This window comes from Mus caroli, unplaced genomic scaffold (genome assembly GCF_978045245.1).
Source record: "Mus caroli unplaced genomic scaffold, Mus_caroli_1 scaffold_9, whole genome shotgun sequence".
NCBI lineage: Eukaryota > Metazoa > Chordata > Mammalia > Rodentia > Muridae > Mus > Mus caroli.
The window spans coordinates 17,718,234-17,741,996 of NW_028227264.1; the positions used below are offsets into that span (position 1 = coordinate 17,718,234).

The 23,763-nt window shown below is 43.6% G+C and overlaps 1 protein-coding gene across 4 annotated transcripts in view; it reads right to left on the reverse strand.

The window, feature by feature from the left end:
* Pde7b (phosphodiesterase 7B) overlaps positions 1-23,763 on the reverse strand; it is a 334,788-nt gene that overhangs the window by 89,917 nt on the left and 221,108 nt on the right. The gene's annotated exons all lie outside the window — the stretch shown is intronic.

The following is a 23,763-nucleotide window of genomic DNA, read 5'->3' on the forward strand; positions in this document are numbered from 1 at the left end:
CTATACCCAGAAGTTGACTGAAACAGATGCCAACATAGCCAAACATTGGGCGGAGGTTGGGGACTCTTATGGGAGAGCTGGGAAGAAGAACTTGATGGGGAGGGGAACCCCACAGGAGGACCAACAGAGTCAACGAACTGTGGAATCCTGGGAACTCTTAGAGACCGAGCCACCAACCAAAGAGCATACACAGGCTGGAAGGAGGTCCCCAGCACATATGTAGCAGGCTTGTAGCTCAGTCTCCATGCTGTCTTGTCTGGTCTCAGTGGTAGAGGATGTACCTAATATGGCAGACACTTGATGCACGAGGATAGGGGAGATACCCAGGGGTCTTACCCTCTAGGAGGAGGAGGTGGAAGTGGAAGGGGAAGGAGGGAGGGACTCTGTGACGGGATACAAGAGGGGGAGCAGCATTTGGGATGCAAACAAACAAATAAATAAATAAAAACAAAAAAACAAAAATTTCAACAGTCTATGAAGTTTCCATCCTGAGGCTCCCTGGGCTATGGAGATGGAGCAATTGCTCCAGGGAGGACCAGCAGTGTTCTGGGGTTGTGTCTCCTCCCTTAGCAGATGTAATGGCCCAGAGTGTTGCTTTCTGATAGGGTTCACTCTCTCCACCCCTAGGTTATACTCTTAGCAAACATTAAAACCTGTCAGCTGAGCCCCACATATTTCAGGCTCCTAGCTACTCTTCTCATGATAGTCTGTCGTGATTCCAATACTTATCTCTCTGCGGCTCCTTCCAGTGGCTGCTCCCTTCCCTCACGTCCCTCCTTGGTGTGTATGCCTTGCCTTCCCAACCCAGAGAGGATAGTAAGTAAAGGCATGCAGTGGACCTGAGAGCAGAGGGATGCAGTGGACCTGAGAGCAGAGGGATGCAGTGGACCTGAGAGCAGAGGGATGCAGTGGACCTGAGAGAAGAGGGATGCAGTGGACCTGAGAGAAGAGGGATGCAGTGGACCTGAGAGAGGTCCACTCAGGTGGACCTCTTGGAGAGGCCTAGTTTCAACATTTTCTTCCTGTGTTATCTTGGGAAGTGTATTTCTCTCTACTTCAGGTGTCTCATCAAATGAAAAGGACTTGTTTCAAAGTGCCTGGATCTGAGCATCAAGAGTCCCAGTGGCCACTGAGCAGTTGCTGCTGGCCTGCCTTCTAGATCCCTGCAAAGCAGGGCCTGAGCTTTATGTGCTCTGCATCTCTCCACTGTGCTTTGTGTACTTGGCAGACACTCAGCGATCGCTCCATCAATGATTACATATCATGTTGGCTCCAAGGAGATGCAGTAGTCCATGAGCTGGTATGTGCTTATGGAAGAACTGTGTCAGGGAAAGTTGTAGATGCATCAATTCCAGGAAAATGGGACTCCTCCTATAAGGCATTTTCTCCCAGACCTACTAGCAAGGGGTCTCAGCCTGGGAGCAGAGAGGAAAGGCAGTCCTTTTTACTCTCTAATCTTTGGGGTTAGCCAGACCCAAGGGAGGGTTCCATCCACTGCCACTCCTGCCATGCACAAAGTGAAGGTTCTCTTAGGGGCCAGGTCTGAGCTTGTAACTGTGAGCAGGGGGCTTAGAATAGCCTCTCCTTTATATCAGTGCCCTAGTGTAATCTGATACTCATCTGTGTTTCTAGAGTGGGAGATGTTTACAACTTAGGGACTAAAGACTGAAAAGAGGTAAGTTAATTTTTAAACCAGGAAAAGGAAAGTCAAAGGACAAAGGAGGAGATGAAAAGTTAACTGAAAAATGTTGAGTGTTATCTGCCGCGGGCAGTGGTGCATGCTGGGCCTTCCCGGTATGCAAGAGGCTGGAGCAAGGAGGATCATGACTTACAAACTAGCAATGGGTTATATAGCAATGCCCCTGTGATAAAACACACAAGTGTACACACACACACACACACACACACACACACACACACACACACACACACACAGAGAGAGAGAGAGAGAGAGAGAGAGAGAGAGAGAGAGAGAGAGAGAAAGAGAGAGAGAGAGAGAGCAGCTGAACAAAAGCCACTCAGAAGTAAAAGGTTTCTCCCTCCTTGTATTATCTTGAACACCTACATATGCAACACTTCTGGTTTCACAAAGCATTTTCAAAAACCACTGCAGTGGATTCATTGTCATGTGATTGTCATCGGATGTTTGCCATAGCCTGGTGAGGAGAATACTCTCTATTTTCTAACGGAAAATACAGTGTCTCTGGGAAGAAAGGCAGAGAGACCACTGCCTTTTACACTGGATCCTTAGCAAAGGACTCAACAAGCTCCTGGGAAGAACACACTGGCTTTCCCACACTGGAATTTGGACTTGTAGTAGCCACTGGGAAAAATATAGCGCATACATCACAAACTCATTCAGGGCTAATGTAAATTAATTTAGTATAGCTTATAATTATGCATGGCTGACATGTGCTTTAAAAATCTAGATCACAACCAATCAAAATGCAGAGAACAAATGACCACGTGATGACCAACCCAACTGATACATCTACAACACAACTCCTGCACCCAGCAGGGCTTAGGGATCATAGCAGAAGAAGGGTGCGGAAGATTATAAGAGCTAGAAGCACAAGAGTGTGCCACGAGATTTCATCTCTTAGAAATGTCAGAGAAGCTACACCCAGGAAGTCTCACCAACATGACTGTCTAAACAAGCTTTGAACAAGGATGAAACCAGTAGACATGCCAACATGGAAGGGAGAAATCTTACCAGGTCTCAATTCTAGACAAAGAACTACGTGCATCTAAGGAATGCTGAGAGCAGAAGAAATGACGTTCCCCAGGGAGGAGCCCCTAGGATGGTTTTCCAATATCAAGAAATAAGCCCTGAGATTATACATACAAGAAATATTATGTGGGCCAAGCTGGTTGTATTTCTATATTTAGGGGTGTGTGTGTGTGTGTGTGTGTATATGTGTATAAAATAATACTTAACCATGAATCAAGGCCATGAATGTGAGATATGGCAAGGCAAGGAACATGGGAAGAGTTAGAGGGAGGAAATGATATAATTATATTTTAATCTCAAAAAATATTTAAAAAATTTATGCATAGGTGTGGTGGCTAGTCTTCTGTCGACTTGACATACAAACTATTGTTTCCTCTGGAAGTAGGGAACCTCCATTGAGAAGATGCTTCCATAAGCTCCAGCTGTAAGACATTTTCTTAATTGGTGGTTGTGGGGGAAGGCTCAGACCATTTGAGGTGGTGTTATTCCTAAGCTGGAGGTCCTGGATTCTATACAGGTTGAGCAAGCCATGCGGAGCAAGCCAGTAAGCAGCACCCCTCTATGGTCTTCTTATCAGCTCCTGCCCCCAGGTTCCAGCCTTGTTTGAGCTTCTATCCTGACTTTCTTCAGTGATGAATAGCAATGCCTAAGTCAAATTAACCCTTTCCTCCCCAACTTGTTTTTGGTCATGGTTTTTTATCACAGCAGTACTAACCCCAACTAAGACAATAGGTGAGACTGTAGGTGGTCCTATGAAGCTGTTTGGGTCTGTAGCTTTGCTAACCTGCTGTTAAGCCTTGGGCTTTTCTCTGAGACTAGTTATTTCAATTGATTTCTCTCTTAGTATCTTCTTTCAGTAGTCAAAGAATCGATTTTGAATTTTAGGTATGAGGGTACCTACCGTTCTCTCAGAAGATACCAGCGTGATATTGACATTGGTTTTAAAACCTTGGACAGGCTTCATTTCTGCTGCCCATCTAAGAATGAGAAGCACAGGGGTACCTTGCGTGGGAGACTTTAGATTTAAGGAAACCGGAGAGAGCACAACGTAGCAGAAAGGCAGAGAGAAACAGCATACCACTAAGGGTTCCCTTACTGACAGGACCAGTACTTTGTCATAATGAAAACCATTAGGTACGTCTATAATGGCTTTGAAGTCCATTTTTATAACGTTTAACTTAAACAGTTATGGCAACTTTGCCCCCTTTACAAGATTTATTTTGAGGATGCTGTGATATGTGAAAATTATATTTTCACTAACTATTTTATTCACTATTATTATTACTATTGTTATTATAACTATTCACCAACTATATTATATCTTTCTTTCTTTCTTTCTTTTCTTTTCTTTTTTTTTCTTTTTTTTTTTGGTTTTTTGAGAAAGGGTTTCTCTGTATAGCCCTGGCTGTCCTGGAACTCACTTTGTAGACCAGGCTGGCCTCGAACTTAGAAATCCACCTGCCTCTGCCTTCCAAGTTCTGGGATTAAAGGCGTGTGCCATCAGGGCCTGGCACTAACTATATTATTAATAATTTATTATTATTATTATTCACAAACGTTGATTGGCTACTTGGACTGGGTTGAGAATTTATATGCATTATCATTATGTTGTCATTATTAATTTAACACCTTGAAGTAGGTATTATTTATTATTATTGTCAATAGAACATTTTTGTGGCAGAGGAAATGAAAGCCAGTGGAAATTTGATGTGCCCAAATGTAAACAGGTTATTAAGAACTTGTGCTTAAACTCAGAGCTGCTCCAAGTCCACGTTCTTGATCTCTTTCTCATATTGTCTGCACTGAGAACTGTACAAACTGTTGAGGACTAGCTCTTGTGTGCTCTGATTCCTATATGACAATAAATCAGATACATGGCTGTTATAATTCCTGCAGACTGAATATTGCTGAATCTATCACCCTGACAAATCCAGGATTCAGTGAAATAGATGTTTATTCAAAGAGCATTTCAGTAAGAATGGCTATAGGAATAAGATACTGACTCCTGTTCTGTAGCAACGCAGTATCTGTTCCCTTCAAATCTGGAATGGAAAACTATTACTAGAAATATTATTCACTAGAATTGATGGGGTTTGTAACTAACTTATTTGAGTTCTCAGTTGAGCAGAATTTTCATGATGAACCCCTCAACTTAGGGGAAAAGGGCCAACGGCAAACAAGTTGCTAGTGAAGACACCTAAATTAAACAAAACAAAACAAAACAAAACAACTATAGACTTCAAGTAATAGGAGATATGGAACCTGAAGTAGCCACTTTCTGTGACCAGGCATGGCTTCCAGTGGAGAGACTGGGACACCAACCCAGCCACAAAGCCTTCCACCTACAATTTGTCCTGACTTCAAGATGGGCTGGGGTAAAGGTGGCACAGAACTTGTGGGAGTGACCAGTCAATGACTGGTCCAACTTGAGACCCATTCCTTGAGAGGTAGCCTATGCCTGTCACTGTCTGGAGGGCCAGGAATCAGCGGCTGGGTAGCCCAGAGACCTGGGATAGAACCACACCTGACAGGGGAAAAAGGTAATGAACTGAATGAACTGAAATGCCTTCTATTGATGTTCTGCTACACTTGCAAATGAGAGCCTAGATAGTCATCACCAGAGGCTTCACCCAGCAACTGAGGGGAGCAGATGCTGAGAGCCATAGCCAAACATTAGGTAGAGCTCAGGGAAGTGGGGCAGGAAGAGTTGTAGGAGCCAGAGGGGTCAAGGACATCACAGGAACACAGGCCACAGAATCAACTAACCAGGACCCAGAGGGGCTCACAGACTGATCCGACAATTGGGGAGCCTGCGTGGGTCTGACCTAAATCCTCTGCAGATGTGCTATGGTATGTAGCTCGGTGTTCTTGTGGGACCTCTGACAGTGTGAGCAGGGCCTCTGACTCTTGTGCCTTTTGGGATCCTTTTCCTTTTACTGGGTTGTCTTACTCAGCCTTGATCTAAGGGTTTGTGCGGAGAATCTTACTGTAACCTTTTCTGCTATGTTTGTTGATATCCCTGGGAGGCCTACTTAAGAAATGGAGGCGGGGTGGATCTCTGGGAGAGGGGAAGTCAGGAGGGAAGGGACTGGGAGAAGAGGAGGGGGTGGGGAACTACAGTCAGGATATAATTTATGAGAAAGAAAAACAAAACAGAATAGCCAGCATCAACTGGAGCAATGGCCCAGGTTGACCATGTACCCAGGAGATCTAGCTTCAGGGCTTATATTAGTGAAGCTCCAGCTGTACTCTAAGAAGATGATGGCTCTTAAAACTCTTGATATATGAAGTCATCTTTCATTATTCCATGAGCCCCTCTATCTTGACTGATGTCGCTGGTGAGAAGAGAAATAACTGCGTAAGGCTGTCCTCAGGAAAGCTGAGGCCACAGAGCTTCTGGCCTTAGGACAGAACAAGTGACGTCCTTGTAGTCTTTTCAGAGCTGTTCTCGCTGGCCCCTGGTCTGGGCAACCGTCTGCTTACCTAGGGCTTTATATCCAAGCTAAACAATTATTTTGACTATTCATTAAACCCTTGTTTAACATCAGCAGCTTTTTTTTTTTCCTGGCAAAGGAAAGGTGCGGTGGAAGCTGGGAGGAAGCGTTGACAGCTGAGCCGTGTCCTCGGTCTGTTCTTATTGTGTTCCAAAAGGAAGCAAACAGCAAGGGAATTCTTATTTTTGAAAGGACTGCGGCTCTCTTGCTCCTTCGGAGCTGAAAGCACAACATGTCGTCCTTGGTCCTGAAGGCTGCAGACGCAGGCCGAGGCTGAGCTGAGTCATTCGTTCCAGGAGCCAAGACCCAGAGACAGTCCCCAGCCCCACAGGGGACGTAGCTCCGGATGGACCTCTTGCCCACTTGGCCTCTCTTGTGGTGTCTGTTTAATAAAAGCTGTGCTAGGGGAAGGACGTTGATGTGGCCTCTTATGTAACTGGCAGAGAAGGGTGGAGACTCTGACAGTGGTGACAGCTTACAGTGGCTGAAACATGGGCCATATGACAAGAACCAGACTCCTGCCCCCTCAAGTGCTTCCAAGGTCGTTTTGGGGTGAGCAGAGAGCCTGAAAAAGGGAGCGGGCAACAGAGTTCCTGCTGCATCTGAGGAGAAGAAAGATGGCGATGATGATCTTGCTATATACAAGTTTCAGGGACCATGGGGTGGGCTCTCATGGCAGGGATATCAATAATAATCTGAAGAAGATAGCAATGGCATAAAAAAAAAAGAAAGAAAGAAAGAGAGAGAGAGAGAGAAAAAAAAGAAACCTTGCAGCAACCAAAACATGGCAGACAAAATGATACTCTGGTAGAAAGCCATTTTCTTGAGCTCCCTTGTGCCTGTTACCAGTCATGAAGACAGAGAACCAGGTCTGCACACCTCAGACATGGGCTCTCATCATGATACACTGGGCTCCAATGCAGGCTTGTTTGCTAAAGGTCTCGGTTAATGAGGGTTTGGCCATGCTCTGATAAATATATGGGCAACACAAATTATACCTGATATACTTTAAAATTTTTTTTGGGGGGGAGATGAGGATACAAGGGTGGAAGAGTGGACTGGGGAGTAATGGGAACTGAGTATGATTGGGGTACATTGTATGAAATTCCCAACTAATCCATAAAATATATTATGTTGGGAGAAAAATAATGAGTTCTCCCTGGATACTTAGCTAGCTTAACAGTTGTACAATTGAAACATCTGTGGACTTATGAGATGCTGTAAACAGCCTGTGTACTTAACTCAGTCAGGGATTATTGTCTGAGGAGTGTTGTCTTACACGTGAGAACCAGTGTAGCTGACTAGACCTGATTTTTCCTCAGAGCATTTCAGTTTTCCACTCTTCTCTGGGATAGGGTCTTGCTACATAGCTCAGATTGGCCTAGAATTCACTATGTCATGCATGAGAGCCTCAGACTCAGGATGATCCTGCCTTAGCCTCCCAGCTACTGGGGTCACGGGCATGGACCACAGTACCCAGCTTCAAGTTTCTTGCCTGCGGCAGGCTCTGTCTGTCCACAGAGGACTGTCTATCCGATGGGCTAAGTAGAACGATCCAGCTTTTTGATTGGTTTGTTTCAGAAACCATGCATTTCTGGGTCATTGTTGGAAATCATTTATGTAGCAAAGAGAAACTGACCGTTGTCCAGAAAGCAGGCTTTTGACAGAAGCAAAATAATTTCTTTGCATTCATAAAAGAAAGAACAATGTTACTAAGCGTTACTAAACAATACACTCTGTTGCAACCTTAGCTTAGGGTTATTAAATGCCCGGTGACAAAAGTGTATTTTGGGACTTGAATGCTAGTCTCCAGAACAGGTAAGGCAGGTTCTTACCCAGACTAGCAGCAACAGGAGCTGTCCTCACTTTTCAACTTGGTAGTGTTTCAGAGGAAAATATGAGGGAAAAAAAGTTCCAATCCCTGAGAATATAGGAGCCTAATTAAAGCAGTCTATTGCAAAGGAAGTAGCAGGATTGCCTTAGGAGGGTTCCGAGGAGCTGAGAAAGAGCTCTTGTGAGGACTGAGGAGAAGAGCCTGAGGTGGTGTCTCAGGGACCAAGCCACCTGGATCTGCCCTAAGTAAGAAAACTTCCTTGTCAGTGTTGTAAGTGGCACACTATTTCCTGGACAATGCCTTCACCTCTAGTATCTCTCCAAAGCTAAGCCTGCTACTTTATATAGAAATCTATATACAAAGGGCTCAGCACAGTGCCTTGTACCCAAAAAGTTAGTTTTGGGGGGAGGGGTCACTATTCTTATATTCTGAGGTGCTCCCTCCTGCTACCTACCAATAGCTGTCTGGACGACTTGACACATCTGAGTCTGAGGTTCCCACAACAACCTCCCCAGGAGCTGGTAAGTGACTGAGTCATATTACACCAGGCAGTCCTAAGAGCTTGGTGGGCTCTCAATTACCCAGAATGTTATGCAGAGCAACAATCTGGGCCTGATCTGCCTGGTCTGTATTGCTTCCCTCTTTGCTGGACATACCTGGATAGGTGAAGTGAGCTGGCAGTGGCAGAAGTCCACGGCTTCTGTGTCCCAGCCCTTGGCCCAAGAGCCCTGAGCTCCAATTAGTGTGAGTTACATTACCTTGCAATCTGCAGCTAAGCACTGCTTTTAAGGGTTGAGCATCAGACAGCCAGTTCTTAACCAGACTCGGAGGGGATTCTAGTCTAATATGGTTCATTTCCACAAGTGATCATTAAATATTAAACATTAAACGAAATGTTTGAAAGTAGGAGGGAAAGTGGAGACACAGCTATATAAGTTAGCTTCTTGGCTCTCAGCTTATTGGCAGTTGGGAAGAGAATCAGGCCAAGGAGAAGATACAGTGTCAATCAGAGAGAGTCTCACGATCAATATCTCTATAATGCATAATTAAATGGTTGTGCCAATCACAGAAAAAGAGAATTGCCAAAAAGCAGTTAGTTCTTGCCCTTCATTTTGTAAATCTCACTTGATGTAAGTGGTGTTGATGCTAGCTGATAACTGTGCTGAATGGATGTAGTGGTAAGGAGCCCCTAGGTAGCCTTGGGCTATGGAGCTAGGGGCTTAACCTCCTTAAGAGGGCAGCGCGTCCTATTCAGAAACCCAGCACTGCTACTTTGGCTAGTGCGACAAAAGCAATTAGTTCCATGGTAAGACATATATAAGGACTTCCCTTTACTGGAGGGGAGCTGCAGTAGGCCAGGTGAGAGGAGACAGTGCTTGAGAGGGTTATGGTGTTGTTAGAGAGCCTGAGGCCAGTTAGAGATGTCAGTAGAGAAACAGACACAATGCTATGAGGAACGGCTCGGTAGGTCGAAGGGAGAGGGAAATATTGAAGATAACTCTTAAGTTTTGGCTCGCACAGTGGATGACTGTGTTATCACAGAAACAGACAATGCTCTAGGGACCTCATTTCACTCACTCGACTTTGCTGCTCTGGACACACTACTGCGATTTCAGAGGAAAATGTGCAGTAGTGTGGGTTTAGAGAGAATGTTTCAGACGGAGGTATAACTTTATAAATCAAAGAGAGCTATGGAAAAATTAAAGCAAGATACTTGGGAAAAACCCACAGAGTCAACAGCATAATTAAAAAATCATAAAATAATTTTAAGTAAATGCAAAAAGAGAAAGTTATAGGCTTACATGAAGTTATTCACAGAGGGGAAGGAGGGGGAGGAGGGGAAAGGGGAGGGGGAGGAGGGGAAGAGGGCCAAGAATGCAGCTTTAGGTAACTCAGTAGCAATTACTGTCTTATAGCACAAGGGGAGAGTAAGTAGGAGGAAGCCACCATGAGGGGGCAGAGAGTAAACTTCTGTCATAGGAGACAATGTGGCAAGATGATAGGCATCAGACTGGAAATGGCTTGGTGGGAGGTGAGTGGGGGGACTGAGATTCAGATTCTGAGAACCCATGCAGAGTGGGGTCTGCATAGTGTATGTGTCTGGTCCCAGTGTGTTTACTGTAAGAAGTGAGACACTGACAGAGTTCCCAGAGCTCCAGGCTAGCTAGCCTGGTGTACACAGAGGAGAACAAGAGCCTGCCTCAGACAAGGAGGGCAAGAGCTGACAACTGAGGCTGTCCTCTGAGTATGTGCAGACACACATGCACGCACACATGATTTTAAAATAGGTAGAGATTATTTATGAAAATGTCATAATGAAACCTGTTACTTTGTTTGCTATTTTAAAAATATGTATTTAAACTAAAGGAGCAGGTAGGATAACGGTTGGATTTGCTCCTGTGGCCATCATGTCAAACTGGAGAACTGGGAGGACTATACTCAAGGGGCGATATGCATATCTCCAGTAGGTTACTATTTTAAATTAAAAAAATTAAAATTTAATGACACCATTTCTCTCTTCTCTCCCTTTTCCCTCACCCCTCCCATGGAATCCTTCTTCACTCCTTTTCAAACTCATGGCCTCTTCTTTTGAATTTTTATTGTTGGATTTTTACATTAAGAATTTTTATCTCTATGTGTATGTGTATCCATGTATTGTACATGTATGTGAGTGTGTGTGTGTGTGTGTGTATGAGTGACAGCATGACTGGGGAGGTCAGACAACAACTTTGGGGCTTTGTTTTTCTTTCTCCTTGTGAGTCTGTGGGACCAAGTACAGATGGTCTGTGCCTTTATCTGATGAGCATCTCGCTGGCCCTGAGAAGCTGAGTGACGCCATCTTTAAGGAGCAGAGTTTCGTCTCTACACAGCATTGGCTTGTAATCTGTCCAGCTGTTACAACTTGAAATGATGAGCACTTTAGCAAAAACTGTCATGCCGACCTTAAGAACAATGACAATCTCTATGAATAACAAAATATAATTGGGAAACTGCTCTGAGATAGTAAAGTCCAAGTCATAATTATGTCTGTGAAATTCTGCAAAATACAGTACTAACTTATTTAATCACTTCAAAAACTTAGATATACATCAAGAAAAAAAAACTAGCCTAATGAAAATCTCTGTCAAGAAGAACGTTTGTTGGGCGGTAAGGATTAATATTATTAGTAATGTAGGACTCAGACCAGTATCAGAAACTGGACGTATTGAAGAAAACCATTTCATGCTTTGTTTGTTTTTGTGTGCTTGTGAACTTCCTGATTCTGGCCGGGAACAAGGTCAAACTTGCCAAAATACTACAAGAAAAGATGTTGATGATCACGGATAGGAAATACTCTTGGTCCCATGAGATGGCCCCTTCTTAGGAGACTGCCACACCAAGTGTAGCACCATGAGAAGGAAGGAACATCGGGCCACCACATTCAGCCTTGGCGCCCACTCAGCACCAGGGAGCAGCTGAGGCCCAGCATTCCAGACCTCGGTGGCACTTGGGGTTCTTTGAAGCTCCAAGTGTTGTTCATTTGTTGTGTTTGTTTTTCAGAAAGGAAACAGATGGAAAAGGCCGGACTTGGTAGGGAAGCGGTGGCATCCATCCTATTAGATCCACGTTATAGAACAACATGTTGTTGTTCAACACAGCAACTGCTATTTCCATAGTAACAGCTATCACTTAGAGAGCCTTCAGCTGTGAGCCGTGGAGGGTTTGAAGTGTTTTCCATGAATGAGCTCATGTAATTCCGAAATGAATCCCTTAGAAAAGTACTAATATCAGGGCCGTGCCGTGAGAGATGTGGATGGGAAATTTCTTTGCTCATGGGTAGGAAGCATAAAGCCAGATGCGAAACCAAAGGGACTGGCCCTGCAGTCTGTGACTTCAGCTGATGGGAACACTCCCTGTTCAGAGATGCCTTGGCCTGTAGTGAGAGCTGAGATTCCCTGTTACAGAAGGCAGAGATAACATAGTATGCAAAACTTTATCTCAAAGGAAATAGCTTAGCTAGCTTGAAAGGGCTGCTTACTAGCTGTGACCTTATGCATTCTGGGGTTCATTAAATCTCCTGTTTTGTTCAGTAGGAGCATTTGTACCTCATAGGAGGTAGAAATCAAATGAACTCACATGGATTAAGTGCTTTCCCAAGGATTTTGCAATAAAGTGTTATTACTAGGAACATTCTTATTAATATTGCCACGTAAATGTCAAACACATATAACAAATTCCAATGAATCTTGTACTTTGTATTTGAAGTAAATAACATTGATATTATCATAAAAGCCTAGGACAATGCTTTAAAGTCAAGGACATTAGTCTTTGCTATACAATTAAACATGATACAAATTAGAAGTTCTTATGATCAAATGTGTTGGGGAAACATGGAGGCTTAACAAACATTTTTCCAAATGTCGTTTTTTTTTTTTTAAAGACTTTTAGAATGTTTATGTACCATACATATTCAACGGTGTGAGATCAAACAGCATTTCCAAAACATGTTTTCCTTCATGAAACAGATTTTCTAGGTATATTTTGAGATAACTGTTTAGGGGGAAGGTAATTAGGTATACACTATTCTCTGTGGAGTGTGTGTGTGTATGATGTTTAAATCAAACTCTTAGTACAAGGAGCTTAGCGAACTCTGGTTTTATTTCCCTGGTACCTGCACCCATGATATTCTTATCCTGTATGTTTATGCATCTGGTTTTACTTTGGGGAGTGCTATATACCAATAGGATGTTTGTATATTTATTCCTCAAACATGTTTTCTGCTTTTTTTTTAATTTTATTTTTATTGTGTTCTAGGTCCTATTATGGACTCTAAGAATATAGCAGCCAGTGAACTAGAAAAATGTGCCTGCTCTTAAGGGGCTGAGATTGCAGGAGTGTAGAGGGAAGACTGATAATAAACAACACTCAGCAAGTAAATGGCCTTCTATAGGGGAGTCACGCAATGCAAGATGAACAATGAGGGAGGGGTGAACCTGGGCGTGGCAGACTCCAAGGTGCCAGTGGGGGAGGGGTGGACTTGGGCATGGTGGACTCTAAGGTGCCTGTGAGGTGTCAGCTACAGTTTGAATTGGGTGGGGTCTAAGAAGATCAACCTGAGGTGACTTGAAGTATAGACTTGAATGAAACCTGTGAGGATCACTGACACTCTCTGGGATGAGCATACTCCCTTCAGAGAATGGATGCAAGACTACAGGGGACACACCTAGTATGCTCTAAAAATAGCAGAGAGATCCCGGGCTGTGGGGGCGGGGATAAACAGGACATAGCAGCAGAGAGAAGTGAGTAAGAAAGTGCTGGGTCGAACAGATTTTCATTCATTCATTCATTCATTCATTCACAGCCTAGTTTGCTTTTCAGTTGCTGTGATAAAATACTGATCAAAAACAACTTGAGAGAAGAAAGGGTTTGTTTGGCCTCCATGTTACATTCCATCATCGGGAGAAGCAAAGGAAGGAACTCAAGGCAGGAATCCGAGACAGAACTGAAACAGAGCTCACTAAGGCGCACTGTGTCCTGGCTTCTAGGCTCACACTCTTTCTTAGAGCGTGGAGGCCCACCTGTCCAAGCATGGTACTGCCCACAGGGCGCTGGGCCCTCTTAATCATTTAGTATTCAAGAAAATGACCACAGACAAATCCATAGAACAACCCGATCCAGATAATTTTTTTTTTTTTTTGACATTCCCTCTTCCCAGATGTATCAAGTTGACACCAAAACAAACTAGGACACCTCCAAGACTTCATGTTGAGCATTGTGATGCTATGGAGGCATGGGGCTTTTGAGAGGGATTAGTCACTGAAGGCGGAGCTCTAGCAAAGTAACCTTGTAAAAGAGGTGGGACATAAGCTACCTGGCCCCTTTCATATATATGAGACTAGTGCAGAAGACTCCATCTGAGGAGATGAGAGGCCTCACCAGACACAGTCTGCTGGTGCCTTGATTGCCGGCCTTCAGCCTCTAGAACTTTGGGCAATCCATTTCCGATGTTTCCGTTGTTGCTCAATACAATGGTTTGGATATGAAAAGGTCCCCCTGGGGTCATGTGTTTGAACATTTGGTCCCCCGGTGTTGGTACTATCTGGAAGGTTGTGGAACTTTTAAGAGGTGGAGCCTTGCTAGAGGAAGTAGAGGAAGAGGAAGAGAAGTAAGTTCCTCTGGCCGCACTTTCCCTTCTATGACGTAATGTTTCCCCTGGGACTGTAAACCAGAACAAACCTTTTCTTCATTCAGTTGCTTCTTGTTAGGTACTTTGTCACATGACCAGAAAGTGACTAAGAGGCCCAATTACAGTCAGAATGGACAAAGCCCCATGGAGAAGGAGAGGAAGAGAAGTAACAGATAGGTGGGAATTCACAGAGGTGAGGTAGGAAGACAGAGAAGTTCGATAAAGTGTGACATGAACTGACTAAAGCTTTTTAGAGAATCCGGCTGAGGGGAGGGAGCTCTTTACAACGCAGACTTTTCTTCTTATTCTCTCTCCCCCCACGCTCATACGTGTTTTTCTCACTAACTAGTTATACACACTCCCCTGAGAACTGTGTGAATGCAGAGGCCCCTGGGGAAGGGGCACTGGCTGCAAAGAGAAGACGGATGGAAGAAGGCAGACTATAGCCTGTGGATCATGGAATTATATCATTCATCTGTGTTCATTCATCTGTATATCATTCATTTGCCACTTTCGTAAGTACGCAAAGGACAAATGCAAACTGCATAAACAATAGGTGCACTAACTGAATGATCACTCATTATAATCAATTTGTCCTTTAGAATTTTATATCCTCATCAAGCAAGCTGTATATCCTTTTAGAATCTGCCTTGATGAATCTATACAGACATTGCTTGCTTTTTAAATAAAACCCAACAAAGCTGGACGTTCCTTTTTGGGTGAACTACCTTGCACCATTCCACCCCGTGTGATCAATAAACTCAAGTTTTTTACATTTAAATCCAATTATGTCATGGTTTTAAACTGTTTGAATTTGAAAGCTGAACATGTCTGAATTTTAGAAAAGATACTCCAAATATATTAAAATATTTAATTTTTCAGATGAGAAATAAACATTGTTTATTCTCTGTTCATTGAATAGCATCATGAGTCTTTTATACTCATACATTTTATTATTAGAGATTAAAATCAATATGAGCAATACATTATATTGGTGAGTTTATTCTACCAGAGGATATCCTGGAGAAAATTTTCTTGTAGTGCTAATTGTTTTCATGTCAGGTATTGCTGCTTACAGTTTTACTACTGTATACATCATTGTAACCTTATGCTCAGTTTATAACCTTTATAATATTTGGTGTGTATGATCAACTTTTTGAAATCAGATACTCTGATTTAATTGGTTGGAAGTGAGTCTCTGTAGCTTTCCCAGTGACTTAAACTGGGAGATGTTGTGAGAACTCTTGACTTATAACCCACTTTACCACTGAACCCAGGTTTCAAAGGGCACATTTCACCCAATAGAACAACTCTGGGGGGCTGTACTGGCTAGTTTTGTGTCAACTTGACACAGCTGGAGTTATCACAGAGAAAGGAGTTTCAGTTGGGGAAATGCTTCCATGAGATCCAACTGTAAGGCATTTTCTCAATTAGTGATCAAGGGGAAAGGCCCCTTGTGGGTGGGACCATCTCTGGGCTGGTAGTCTTGGTTCTATAAGAGAGCAGGCTGAGCAAGCCAGTAAAGAACATCCCTCCCTGGTCTCTGCATCAGCTCCTGCTTCCTGACCTGCTTTGAGTTCCAGTCCTGACTACCTTGGTGATGAACAGCAGTATGGAAGTGTAAGCCGAATAAACCCTTTCCTCCCCAACTGCTTCTTGGTCATGATGTTTGTGCAGGAATAGAAACCCTGACTAAGACAGGGGCCAAGGCAGCTGTGTGTGGCATGTGCTATCTTCTGCTCTGGATTCTGTCTTGAAACCAGGGCACTTTGGGGCAATTAACTCTGACTGCTCTAGTGAGTTAGGAGACATTTTATGGAGCAAAGTGAGTTGCAGGGTATTTTTTTAAAAGGAGGAGGTGATGAAAATGTGAATTCTGACTTCTTATAGATACTCAGAATAAAGGGCCAGAGGAATGGAGAAATGGTAGCAAAGCAGTTTGTTTGGTGAGAGGAATGCTGGGAACAAAGGAGTGGGAGACAGACCGGCAGGGTAAGTCATTTGCGGTAAAAGGCAAACTCTTGGCCTTCCAGAGAAGCCAAGCTGTGTAGCTGCTCAAGGCCCTCCATGTGTGGCCTGTTCAGATGGATTGTGGCTGGCACAGGTTTTCTCAAACTGGCCAAACCTGAGCTGAGGAGGACTTAAGCAACAAGGATCCACCCTCCCACTCAAGGTTAAGCCGTAACAATAAGTAAGATGTATCGCTGCTGCAAAATATTTACTGACAGGATTACAGGCACAGTAAAGAACAGGCATGGTTCCTGTTATTTACTATAAAGAAGTCACAATTCAAATACCAAGACAACTCGGGTACTGTCAGGAAGCCTAATGCTAGCACAGGGTCGGTGAAACCATTTCAGAAGGATGGGTTCCTTTCAAATAAAAGTATGAATTCTCCAAATTCAGGGGAAGGACTGGCTTGTAGCACACTTTTACCATGGATCCCTGACTTAGCTGGATTCTTTCTGGGTATTTTCTGGAGTTTATAGCGTAGCTTTCCTCCCCAATCTCTGAAGTTCTATACAATTTCACCTTTCCTTGGGGACCTGCAGAAACAGCTCTGCTATCCCAATAGAGGACACACAGCATCTCTGACGATATAAAATCAACAGTCACTTCTGGATCATTGAAGGTTATAGGTTTTTTTGTTTTTAGGTTTTTTTTTGTTTGTTTGTTTTGTTTTGTTTTTGAGACAGTGTTTCTCTCTGTAGACCAGGCTGGCCTCCAACTCTGAAATGTGCCTGCCTCTGCCTCCCAAGGGCTGGGATTAAAGGTGTGTGCCACCACTGCCTGGCACAATACTTTTTTTTGTTATTAAAAATTAAAACCAGTGTCTCGCATTATCTTTGAGGGGCCTCTATGATAATAACTAACACGCATTATGTTTGTCGTTAAGGTGGACAGTCTAGAAAAGCAGTGGCCAGGTGGTAGGTACATGCCTAAGGCTGGGCAGGATATTTGTAGTTCATTCCAAACAGCTAAAGGTATCTTTTATTAGCAAAAGAGATAGAAAATTTGGATGAGGAATGAACACACACGCATGCGCGTGTGCACACACACACACACACACACACAAAATTTAGAATGTGAATCTTTGAGGGTAAGGGTTCTAAGTGTAATAAATATATTCCATGAATTTGAAAAGCTCCATAAATATTTTGCTATTTTATTTTATCCAAGTGCCTTTCCCACTTGGGAATATGCCCTATGTAAAGATGCATAAAATGTTCGCTTTGGCAAACGGGTTTGCGTTCATTTCTTGTTTCTCGGCATTCAGAAAATGGACAACAGTGTCAATATAACAGCCTCCTTCTGTTTCCAACCTCCCATCCGTTTACTTGGCTTTATGCAAAAAATAATATTCAAAAGATGGCCCCAAAGAAAATACCCTGGGTACCAGGGTCATCAAGTGAACAATTGCATCTTTCTCTGAGAAGGGAGCAGGGGAAATGGACCAAATTGTAGGAGGTAGAACACTTGTTTGTAGTCTTCCCTGTTCTCCATTTTTTTTAATAGCATGGAACCATTTATTTATTGACTGCCTGAAATAAATTCAAACAGAAAAACTTTATAAATGTGCTAGTCTCCAGTAAGGCCTACCTGGTGCCAATCTTTTTTGTTATTTACGAGGGAGCCTGAGCAGGTTTGGATATGTACTCTTTTTCATCCTGGGGTGTGTTGTTATAAGCGGAGGCCCTTTGTCTGGAAATCAGGGTAGACTAGAAATGAGTGAGAATGGGCTTCCCAAGCTCTACTCGCCTAGTTGGGACTCCAACATCTCAAGTAAGTAGGCTTTGAATGCCGTGGAGGATGAAGAACGAGCGCCGCGTGTTTTGCTAAGACGACAGCCAGCTCATTTGTCACTGTTTCTAGGTGAGCAGTGATCTTTGTTCTCTGTGAGTTGCTGGCGAAGGAGCACAAACCGGGTCTGGAACCTGGAGGAGGAAAGGCCACTCCCTACGCACTTATTTCTTCTTCCATTTCCTTGGCTCTCTGTCTCTACCACATTTTATGACCTCACATTTTTTTTTTCAATGACAGCTTTATGGAGATGTCATTTACATACTCACACAACCCACCCATTTAAAAGTACAATTCAATGGTGTTAGTATACTTGCTACCATGCGCAACAGCTTCCACCAGTCAATTTAGAACATTTTCATCACTTCGAAAAGAAACTCTCGGCCCCCTAGCTATTACCCTTCTGTCCCCCTATCCTCGAATCCGAGGCACCAAGCAGTCCCAACTCTCTGTCTATAGATTTCCCTACCCAGGGCACGTGCAGTCCATAAGTCCATTGTCCAGTTTACTTAAATTCCAGTTTACCTTTTGACATCTGTGACAATGTGCATTGCCCTTTGGGAATGTTAATATGTTCCTGTCGTTTTTTGCTCTCACGTAGCCTGTCCTCTTTCTGGCTCAGTGCAACTAGCATTAGCACAGACATGGAGGATACCCACAGTTAGTGCTGGCAAAGTTCTGAACTGATTGATATTGTGTTAGATGGTTTCCTGCTGTATTCTTCTAGAGAAGGCCACAGGGTTTCCCTCCCATCATTGCAGGGCATCCTCTCATCTCTTTCCTCTTAACAGAAGTAACATGTATAACCTGCACGGAGCCTGATTATACAGTTTCTATCTGCCTTCACCTCCAATCTGTCCAATTTTCAGGAATAAGTCTTAGCAGCCTGCTGGCTTGGTTTGAAGCTGTCCTCAGTAAAGGTGGAACTTGGAATCACATTTATCCTTAGGTCCAAAGGACCCTGGTATGTTAGCAGTAGGATAGATGTCCTCGCAGCATTGCCTCTGATCGCCTGCTCTCCCTTGTGTGACTCAGGGGAAAGCCATTCTCCCTCTGGTACGTACTTGTTGAAACCATAGAAAACATAATCGTTTTGCTTATTAATCCATTCAAATTCCTAGGATAGCTCTAAAAGCAAAACACTCCCCAGTTTCAACACAACACAGTTACTTAAGGTCATTGCTACAGGAGCAAACAATAAAGTTGCCCTCAAATAGGCAAATGAGGAGTGTGGATATAGGTATTTTTGTTGTTGTTGTTGGCAACCTTCTGGAGAAGACCTTGTGATGTTTTATTAGGACACTTTGAAGTTAGACTCACTAAACTGAAGCTATTATGTTCTTTATGTGTGTCTGTGCTGTGCACATGTGTATATATGTTTACGCATAGGTGCACGTGTGTGTTTGTGTGTGTATGTGTGTGTACTTGTGTGTACAATGCATGTGTAGGCCAGAGGTGTCCTGTTTTCTTTTTGGAGACAAGGCTCAGTGAAGCTGGAGCTCACCAACCGAGCAAGAAGAGCTGGTCTCTGGGAGTCCTTTGCTGTTTGCTCACTAACAACCAATTTTTAACAAGGGTGCTCGAGATTTGAGCTCAGGTCCTCCTGCAGTCTACTGACTAAGCCCCCTCTATAGCTTTCTGAAGCTTAGTGATGGTCGTCTAGGCCAATGCTTTTGGATTTAAAAGCAAACAAATAGTTACATACAGTAACAATGAAAGTTAACTAGGACTCTCTTTTCTGCAGGTGACTTAATTTGTGTCAGAATAATTTTGAGGTAAAATGTCTCTCATTCTTTCTCCTTTGAGGTTAAATAAAATCAGGCATAAATACTTTATCCTTCCTCCCTGCTTGGAATCAACAATGTTTCTATGGGATATTTTGAAGAACATTTTTTTTTTTGTCAGCATCACCTCCAGTTCACAGAACTCTCTGTCACCCTCAGCTACCTCAGATGAGGAATTAGTTGTCTTCCTCTGTCTTTATGCCTGCACCATTAATCGGCAAGCACAATGTGCCTCCCTGGGCCACAACCAACATTTAGATAAGACAGCACAATTATTGAGGATAGCGATGTAAAATGAAAGGGGAAGTAACCCCTCCCCCAGAGTCCTTTCTCATTCCACCCTCTGATGGGAGAATGGAGGTGGGGTCGTCGGGGGTGGGGGGTCGGGGAGGAAAGGGCTTGTAACTAATTGAAGACACAATTTGGACGCAGGAGAACAAGGAGGCCCTTTTCTAGCTGGCATGTGAAGGGGCCCGTTCCTCAGGTGCTGGCATTTGCTTGCCACAGTTTGGGTGGTGATTGGCACCTTCTCGTGCCAATGAGAATAACAGCTGGCTTAGCAATCTTCTCTCAAAACAGCTGCTCCATCTACCTTGGCTGTAAGTGCACATGGCTTTACTTGCTGGCATTTCCAAGCTGCTGCTGAGGCCCCATGAACAGTGCTTTCCATTTGACTTTTTTCAAGTTCTGAGTGAATTATTTGTATCTTTAACTCTAAGGCAAGACAAGGTAAATAGCACACACACAAGGATGAAGTGCACAGTCCTAGTCGGATGGGGTTTATGGTTCCCATCGACGATTGTATGTGTTAGTGGAGAAAGAGAGACTAGCTTCCAACATATACCCAAACTGAGTTATATGCCTTTCTGTAAAGTCCCATCCAAAGTGACATCAAAGTCTGTAATGTAGGAAAAAGGCAGAGATCATAAGGGGGATATTTTTAAACCATTAAAGAGAGAATTGGAATATTGAAAACACATGTTATGTTATGCTGGAGCTGGAAAAGAATACTAATCTAGAGAAGATCATTCAGACTACGAAGGAGGACTCAGACTTTCACTAAGTACTCATGGTTTATTCCCATTACCCAGACATGTCTTCCAAGTACAGAAAACAGAAGGGCAGGATGAGCCCAACTTCATCAAAGAGGCATTGTGGGTGCCCAGACAACACTGCAGAGTAGCTGTCTGCTGGACAAAGGTTAGAAGCGCCTAGGTAGGAAATGAGTGGTCACAGCCTTACATGATCAGCGCTGCTGTGAGATTCTCGGGGCAGACAACCTGAAGTGGAGAATCTAAAAACACTCACCAAGCTCCGGACTTATTGATCACTGGAGATTGGTGAATTTTAAATCGCTCCTGTGCAGCGCTGGCTGGCCTCTGCAGCTTGGTGGCCCCTGCTTTTCAGTGTGCCATGGTGGGTTAGAATACCACAAAGCTGGAAACTTACAGGGGGTTAGAGACACTCAGTAAATGCAACTCCTAACAGAACTTCCCAGGATCCGAGGTGGAACTGCCCTGAGAACATGAGAGCCTTCAGTCCCCTCCCCTTTAGGATCGCTGACTTGGATGCCCTGTCTCTTCCTGTCCCTTCAGCCCTGTACTCCCCCAGATTGCCAGTATCTCACTGATGGAAGCCAGATTTCCCCCTATTTGCTTGGCTGATCCCATGGCGAGTTAGTCAGTCATGGGGAGGTTTCTCTGAATACTCAACTGCCCTGTGAATTTTCTAAAAGCAAAACAACCCGGGTTAGAAGGAGGTTGAGGTTGTGTCTTTGTTTTGCACAAACCCTTATCAATTTCAAGACAGATTAATACTGATATGGTAGTTGGGTGTATGGGCACAGAATAGCATTTCATGAAAATGTAGCCAACAAAACAACAACAACAACCCCCAAACAAAAAAAACTGGTGTCAGCAATGACCACGGTCGAACCTCTAGAATCTGATTGATATAGTACTTCCGTTTTGAAAGATTTACTGTTGGGATCAATCGGGGTTGGGAACAACGTGGAAATGAACATTGAAGTCCAGGAGGTACCCAGCCCAGCCCATCCATGCGTGCAGAACAAAACCACAGGGGCCCACAGTCTCTGGGAATGGAGACCCAGAGGGGAAGGGGTGTAGAGAGGAAGGGGGTTGCAGTGGATCCTTTGGCAACAAAACGAGGTCATAGCAGAATTTCTAGACTGTTCTCTTGGAAATGAGCTTGACCCCACCCCAAACTGATTGGAACTAATTTCACTCCAAAACTGATGGACTGACACACAAGAAATTCTTCTCTCCCTAAGGAGGGAAGATGAAGCTGTGTGGCTGTAGGTGCTCCCACGCACTGATCCATACAAGCTCACTGCTGGCTCCAGCAATCTGCTTTTCATACCTAATACTCGCCGAGCGCCACACTCACTTATTCCTGGTCCTCCTTTCAACCCTCCGACTCAGGCCACACATGCTTATCTTCAGTCACGGACACAAGCCTCCCTCTGAGGTATGGTATGTTAGCCACCAACTCCATGTGCTGCCTGTGTGCCACCACCAGATGGTTTGGGATTTCCTTTCCCTTCACACAGGTCTATTCAGTTCACGAAATCACTTCATGTGAGCGTGGACTTAAATCTATGTCAACCAGAACTTTCTGAAGTCCCATTCAATTTGAGGTGGTATAAATTTGTCCACTACAAGTTTCTACTACATAAGTTTCTGCATTCAGTCTATGAGGTTCATTTAACTTTTAATAAATTGGGGTATATGGATTTGCACCCCTCTCTCAGAGGGCAGGGGTGCTTCTTTTAAGTAGGTAACTTGGAGACAGAAGGATCTGAAATGCTTTCCCAGAGACTTTCTGATACACCTCAGTAGCACTGAAGTAGGAATAGTTACAGTTTAACTTGCTAAGTCAAATAAAATTGTTACATAAGAAATTCTGTCATACTTAGAGTGGACTGAAGGTGTGGTTACTACTGGTCTCTAGTAGGCACATTTTCAGAAGCGATTTGTTGATATTGGAAAGACATGTCTGTTCTGTATGGTGGGCTTATAGATTTGTAAGAAAAGGGAGAAAATATGAGTTGGGGAGGAGGGAGCCTTAGAGAGAAAAAAAGGCAAGGAGGGAGGGGGAGGGGAAGGTAATGGAAGAAAAGGTTAGTGAAGGAGAGCCAATCACAACCTGCTGTCCCAAGCCCACTGAAGAGTTTTTAATTTAGTACACTTCATTCTAAGAGGCCAGCTTGTTTACATTGTATATTTTGAGTTATTTCAAATATCTCTTCCAAACCATTGGGTTTCCAACTTCAGGGGATGCTTTCGAATGCGGCTGGAAAGTATTCCCACACAGTATCACATGGCACCAAAGATATGGAAAGAAAGAAAAGGCATTTCAATGGCAGCTAACATGCCACAGCAGACTGCTCCATTATGCTTTTCTGAGGCCTAAAAACACCACTAGTTCAACCTCAAGACCATGCAGTGGCGTCAGATTTTCTCTTCAGGTATGTGTATGCAGACACACAGGCATGGGTTCACACTTGAGCACTTTGGGAGTCTCTGCGGGGTCCTAGCCTCATGCTGTGTTCTAGGAACAGTGCTTACAATGGGCAGAACCATGAAGCTGGGAGAGCCTGTTTGTTCTTCTGCAAGGAGTATTAGATTCCTTTACTCAGCCCGCTGACCTCTCCTGGATACTGTCTTAGTAAGGTCACTATTGAGAAGGCCTCCATTATCAATTTTTAGCAATAATTAGTAAGGGTCTCCAAACACTGTCACCTAAGTCAACATTTTCACCAAAATGCCAATCATGGATTTGCAAATATTTCAAAAACACTTTATTGTTTTGAAATAAAACAATAAAACAGGCCAACCCATTGTCACCAGGACATGCAAATTATAACTCAGTTTTCTTTTTTTACATGAATGAAATCATTTTATAATCTCCATATGTTGGGAACTGATGTCACA